The sequence below is a fragment of the Opisthorchis viverrini genome (genome assembly GCF_000715545.1).
Source record: "Opisthorchis viverrini unplaced genomic scaffold opera_v5_77, whole genome shotgun sequence".
Classification (NCBI taxonomy): Eukaryota; Metazoa; Platyhelminthes; class Trematoda; order Opisthorchiida; family Opisthorchiidae; genus Opisthorchis; species Opisthorchis viverrini.
This window is the reverse complement of record NW_008751733.1, coordinates 831646-838598: the sequence shown is the minus strand read 5'-3', so window position 1 is coordinate 838598 and position 6953 is coordinate 831646. Positions and strand designations below refer to the sequence as shown.

Here is a 6953-nt window from a genome sequence, read left to right as displayed (position 1 = left end):
CAAAAGGTAAACATGGACTCGCAAGAACGTCTGGGAGGTCGTTGACGTAGATCAGAAACAGGAGTGGTCCCAAGACGGAGCCTTGAGGAACTCCAATGGAGACCGGCGCTGGAGAGGAATAAGTTGAGCCTATTCTCACTCTGAATGACCTGTCTGATAGGAACGCCTTGATCCGCCTTGAATCCCGTAAGCCTCGAGTTTGTGGAGCAGCGGGACGTGTGGGTCCCTATCAAATGCTTTTGAGAAGTCGAAAAATATGGCATCCGATATGAGTCCTTCGTCCTTGGCTTGGGTTGAGCTGTCCATAAACACGAGCATGTTTGTTACGCAAGAACGGTTTGGGAGAAATCCGTGTTGAGCTGGAGATATCAGATTGCTGGAAGTAAGGTGATCTAGGATGGCTCGCTTCAGAATGCGTTCCATCACCTTGCACGGCACGCTAGTGAGGCTTATAGGCCTATAGCTGCCAGGCGATAGTCGGTCACCAGTTTTGTAGATTGGCGTGACAATCGCTTCCTTCCAAGCAGGAAGAATGCGGCCTTCGTCAAGCGACTGACGAAACACCAAGTGTAAATGGTTTGCCAGTGTGGAGGACGTTTCTTTCAGGATCCTCGGATGGACCTCGTCGGGTCCCAATGCGCAGAATGGGTTGATCTTGTCCAAGAGTTGACGAATGTCCTCCACCGTGAAGACCAAGTCGGTTAGAGGCTGTTCGTAGTTTCTCCTTGACAAGATGTGATGTGACGAGGACGCTGGGGCTGAGTATAGACACGCATAGTGTTCTCTGTAAGCCTCAGATACCACTGTTGGGTCATTCGTCTCCGTTTCTTGGCCAGCATTCAACTTTACATTTGCAATGCCATTGCTACAGATGTGGGTTCAGATATGTTTCACAGAAAATTGGCTACTTTCCGGGTTTCATCCTTCACAGGGTTTTAGGTGGCGCAGAATTAATATGTGAAAAATGGCTATTTGGCATTTGTGTGTACAGTGGATAATCGATGCAACAACGCTGTTTTTCGTTTTGGTTTGGTGTACACAAATGCATCAAACGGCCAGCAGAACTAACAGAATGATGAGGAATCCGAAGAAGCTAGTGAGTCTAGTGCATCTACCAACAGCAAGCCGTACGCGAAGCACCGGTGCGTTTTCGTTTAAGGGAACACGGGAACCAACTTAAAGTCAACTCTCACCATCCTGAACAAAATCAGGAGGTTTCCAAGTTCTCGTACGATCAACCAATTGTAAGTAGAAGGCTAATAAAACAGAAGCTGGGCCACTACGTCGCCCTCCGGAGGAATTAAACGCGGTCGTGAAGTGCGGCAGTTTGCAGCCGGTGAATTCGGCAAGCTCCTCACCAATCAGGACATAAATAACTAACGCCGGAAATGTCAACCACCACTGTTGAGTAAGTTCTGGATAGCTGGTTCTGAATCGAATCCTGCTCTGGCTAAGATTCGCAAGTTTGAACGAGTGCTTACAATGCAGCCGACAGAAGGTCACTACACCCACAACCGTCTCTCCAGATGACGGCAGACAGTGCTGGGATGACGCTCCTCGGACGCAGTAACTGTCGATGAGGCACATGCCATATACCAATCCGGGTGATTTTTGCTGAAGCAACTGTGTGACCCGTGTATACGAGCCAGGCGCGCCCGTGCTGACAGAGAGAACGGGAACCGGGGACCGGTTATGGGAAGCAAACAGTTCAGTCGTAGATGAACATTTTTTTGCAGATTCAGACATATGACTGGTAAACAATACCAAGTGAAGATAGTTGTTGTGGACTAAATGGTGCGCAAGGGGGCGGCCAGTGCCGAGTTCGGCTGCGATATCATATTGTGCTAATTCCATACTCTCAAATCCACTACAGTAGTCGTCTGGTTACCCAAAAGTTTAATTAACCGGGAGTGCGTTGCAAAAAATAAAAGTAATAACGCTGAATTGAGCATACAGCAATAAAGAGGTCAGATGGAAATGACTCACGGTGAATTATTCTCTTTAGAACACTTCGTCGTTGGCCCAGGTCTGCGAATAAATAATAATCCAATAATGGTTGTCTAGGGGTCCCCTTTTGAACACTTCCCACATGTAATGACTTCCGAAGATAATGTGAAATATTTGGATACCAGAGTTAGCACACAAACCTCGCGAATGACTGCTGTATGTGCAAGCGAAATCAGGGGAAAGTCGAAGCGCGTGATCACGTTTGTACTGGTGTACTTGGGTAAAAATCGCGTTTTTTGTGGTTTTTTATGTTCAACCAAAAGCGGTTTATTCAGTTGACAAAATACGTAATGTTACGTAATAGGAGCAAAATAAAGGTACAGAACACCAAACTACTCCTCTGCTATGGTGTTAACCGTGAAGGGGAAAACGCTCGAATAATCTTAGTAACGAATAAAAGAGCTGCTCACTTCGAGTTTCTTTATCAGCTAGGTGCTGAGGGAAACAGACGCGTCGTTCGGAACGACTAAAGGAAGCGGTAAGGTTGGCGGTGGGAGTGTCTTGGGTGGGAACGTGTGCTGGAGGGGTGGCACGATTGCTGGATGTGGTGGCAGGTGCTTCACTGAAGGAAGGCTTTAAACGATCGATGGATACGGTATCATGTTCTCGTTTCTGGGTTAAACGAAGTAGTTGGGGTGGCGTTCAACGACCTTGAAGGGACGATCACAACAGAGTTGAAGGGGTTTCCTCGTTGCGTCATGTCGAGCAGATACAAATGTGAACGGGGGAAATCGGTCGAGAGGTGTTTCTTTCGCGTTGATCGTCTTGTCGGTGTCGCACAAAGTTCAAGCATGTACTGTTTCAGACGGGTGACGAATGTGACGGTTGATTCGGGCTATGCGCCAGGAGGGGAAACCAGTTCATCGGCTTAACATAAAGTTGCACCTTTTTTCCGGTTTGGCTAGTGACCAGCAAGGAGTTTCCCCAATGATTTAGCGAATAGCAATTAAAATGAGAGGTTAAGAAGTGGACAATGAAGATGTGTTAATTTGGGTGGTCAGTGCAACTTTGAGCCGGCGATGGAACCACTCAACCAGACCGTTGGAACAATGGTGATACGCGGTAGACGAAGAGCGACGGAAACCGAATAGTGTAGAAAACTCACGGAACCGATTACATTGAAATTGTGAATTGCGATCGGTAGTAATGATGGGAGGTACGCCAAAGACTGCCGTTGAACCTGGAGTATCCGAAATGAGTACCAAAGAGTAAAACGATCAATCATGGCAAGACTATGAGTGAAACCGTTTGATGGGGAAAGAGGGCGAAAGAACAAATACACCCTCAGCGTGTATTTGTTGGCTCCGGGAGTTAAACAGAACTGAGCTGAGATTTTATTGTTTTCTTCAGTCGTGTGGTACACAAACGTGTGTGAATCGAGCACCAGGAACTGCAAGTGAACTGACAGGTTGTATTGTATGCCGAGTTGCTTTACTGCGTTGAGATGCGATGCACTGTTTGGCCTAGAATGTGAGATCCTTATTCATGTAGGGCCACACGAAACTTGCACTAATCAACTTCCCGATTCCTGGATGAGAATGTCCATGAAAGTGATCATATCAACTCGTCAGAAAGCCTTGGGGACGACTGGGCGAGTTGTGCCGCTAGACATCACAAAAAATGGTTTCAGACTGGATGGTTAGGTGAATTGAAGAGACTTGAAATGAAGGGGAGGCTAGAATGGGCAAAAATTAGGATCACCATGCTTAAGGTTCACCAAATGTGTGGAAGGTTCAAGAGTGTTGGTATCTGGACGGGATAGGGCGTCTGCGACGACATTTTCTGATCCTGGAGTGTACCGAAAGTCGGTAGTGGATTGGGAAATATAGTCCAGATGACGTATCTCGTGTGGTGAATAGCGATCAGGTTGGGGTTGAAAGCATACGTAAGTGGCTTATGATACGTTTGAATGGTGAATGATATATCTTTCAATAAATGCCGGAAATGGCGAATAGGAAGGTAAATTGAGAGTAATTCACGACCAAAAGTACTGTAACGTGATTGTGCAGCCTGCATCGTCTGCGAGAAGAAGGCCAGTGGTCGAGATGCGTTTTTAAAACCGTGATAAGTACGGCGCCGACAGCTGCGTTTGGAGCAGCATTTGTCTAATTAGGCTTTGTGCTTTCATGAGTATTGAGGAAAGAGACTAGCGACTAAAACATCGTCAAGGTAGGAGTACACAAACGGTAAGCCACGTAAAACTTCGTCCATGAAACGTTGAAACGTTTGAGCTGCATTTCGAGGACCAAAGGGCATACGCGTGAATTTGAAAAGGCCAAACGTTGTTGTGACAGCTGTTTTAGGAATGTTACCGGGGGCCACGGGTCTGTGGTAGTATGCTCGTACGAGATCGAGTTTGGAGAAAATGCTTGTGTGCCAAAAGGTAGTGGCGAAATCGTGGATATGTGGGATGGGCTACCTGTCTGGGATACTAGCGTTATTGAGAGAACGGTAATCTCCACGGGTCTCTGTTAATAACGTGACGTAATAATTTGTTTCCCTATTCCTCAGGCTAGTTCACCACACTTTCGGGAATGCTCAAGTTTCAAGACTGAACCGTTCTATTTTTTACAGCGCTGACTCTATCTCAACCATTTCTATAGACGATTTGTTTACATTTATTTCTGGACTTGTTGTTGAAATTTTGTCCCACTTTGAACTGAGCAACAATTTTCCCGCATAATTCGTCCAAATGCACGCTGCCCTTAGTGTGCCATCCTGTGTGCCCGCTGGCTATTCGCACAATGAGATTGATTTCTCGAAATCTGCGGCATTTTCAGACTTGCCACTCCATAGTGTAGAATGTCTATGTATAATGCATATGCTCCTGTATTATTGAAAATCCTTTACTATGGCAATTTGTTTAGGTGAACTAAATCCCCAGGTGAATAAACACCGCCGACTGTGAATACGTTACCTGATGATAAAAAATCGTGATTTGTGGAAAAGGTTGACTCACATACAATGAACGTAACTTTCAGGTATTTTTCCACCAGAACAGATTTCCTCGACAGTCTAGAAACAAAATGGCCTTTGGAGATGCAACACATGCATAGGCGCATTCAGCTTTCCGTTTGTCTTGGAGGGAGCCTGCTGCATTTGTAGTACACCCTTTCGTAACGCAAAATAGTGTGGGTGCTTCGATTACTGGATGAACGCACAAATATCACAAAGTTATCCTTCATGTATTCATTTAAGGTCTTCTCAAATGCCGTGAAGGATGAAAACGATACACCCACAAATTTCTCAACGAAAGCCACTTCCGAAGCCATAGCAGACGAAATGCAAAGCCTAATGTGCGCCAATAATTTTCAGAAGAGATCGATTAAAACAAATCGCAAAAAATGACGGCAGATGAGGGGGGTTTTCAGTTTACGCATATATGCAAATAAGTGGCACACAGGAGCCAGCGGCTAGACGCACAATGTATTTTTCTGCAAAACCCCTGCGGGCGAAATAAAAACTTCAACGTCAAAATGTTGCACTTCTTTGCATATATGCGTAGACTGAAAACCCCGCTCATCTGCCGTCATATTTTGCGATTTGTTTTAATGGATCTCTTCTGAAAATTATTGGCGCACATTCGGCTTTGAATTTCGTCTGCTATGGCTTCGGAAGTGGCTTTCGTTGAGATATTTGTGGGTGTATCGTTTTCATCCTTCACGGCATTTGACAAGACCTTAAATGAATACATGAAGGATAACTTTGTGATATTTGTGCGTTCATCCAGTAATCGAAGCACCCACACTATTTTGCGTTACGAAAGGGTGTACTACAAATGCAGCAGGCTCCCTCCAAGACAAACGGAAAGCTGAATGCGCCTATGCATGTGTTGCATCTCCAAAGGCCATTTTGTTTCTAGACTGTCGAGGAAATCTGTTCTGGTGGAAAAATACCTGAAAGTTACGTTCATTGTATGTGAGTCAACCTTTTCCACAAATCACGATTTTTTATCATCAGGTAACGTATTCACAGTCGGCGGTGTTTATTGACCTGGAGATTTCGTTCACTTATAGAAATCGCCATAGTAAAGGATTTTCAATAATACAGGAGCATATGCATTATACATAGAAATTCTACACTATGGAGTGGCAGGTCTGAACATGCCGCAGATTTCGAGAAACCAATCTAATTGTGGGAATAGCCTGGGGCATCCTGTTTTGCCAACTGCCAAAGGTTCAATCTAGGCTTCTTTAATTCCCTTCTTTAATTCTCCTCAAGATTTACTGTTAATTTCCCATAGAACCACGGTCTACTTATCTGTACTCCCTGCCCAAGTCCAATTCAATATGTTGTTCACTGCCCAATTGCGACTACTGAAAAAACGCAGGTGAAGTTCGTACGGTTACGCCGTAATTATTACTGACGGTCCTTTGGTGGATAAGACTACACGTTACCTATCAGATAGGACACCTAGATCGTGCGTTTAGGCTAAGTAACCTATTACTTGCTTTGAGATCGCGGTCTTAGCACAGGATCGTACAGTCTCCAATCCCCTTTAGATTTCTTGGGAGCCATATGTAGGAGTGACGACCAATGAATCGATGAAGGACGGATGATGCCGAGTTCGAACATCTGTCCGAACTCGCGTTTTGCGATTTATAGCTTACCCGGATGAAGTCGATGGGGATTGGTATGAACAGGTGGACCTCTCGTCTGGAGTTGGTGAACGATGAAATGAGTGGCCAGGTGGATGCAGTGACATGGATGAGTAACGGTAGGAAAATCCCCAAGTATATCAGCAAAATGGGAATCAGGTAAGATAACTCGGATACCTGTGGATGAAGTTGGGGCACTAATTCCGTTGACTGAGGGGAAAGTTAGCATGTCCGGGAGACTTTCGTGTCACACATTGACAGGTAAGCTGTAGAGGGCCAGGTAGTCTGCATCAATGATAGGTGTTCGGACCTCTACCAAAACGAAAATCCGCTTGCAGGCACATCGCA

General features: G+C 45.4%; 1 protein-coding gene across 1 annotated transcript in view; it reads left to right on the top strand.

The window, feature by feature from the left end:
* T265_13541 (hypothetical protein) overlaps positions 1 to 6953 on the top strand; it is a gene marked incomplete at both ends in the record, with an annotated part of 22573 nt that overhangs the window by 13057 nt on the left and 2563 nt on the right. The window lies entirely within an intron of this gene.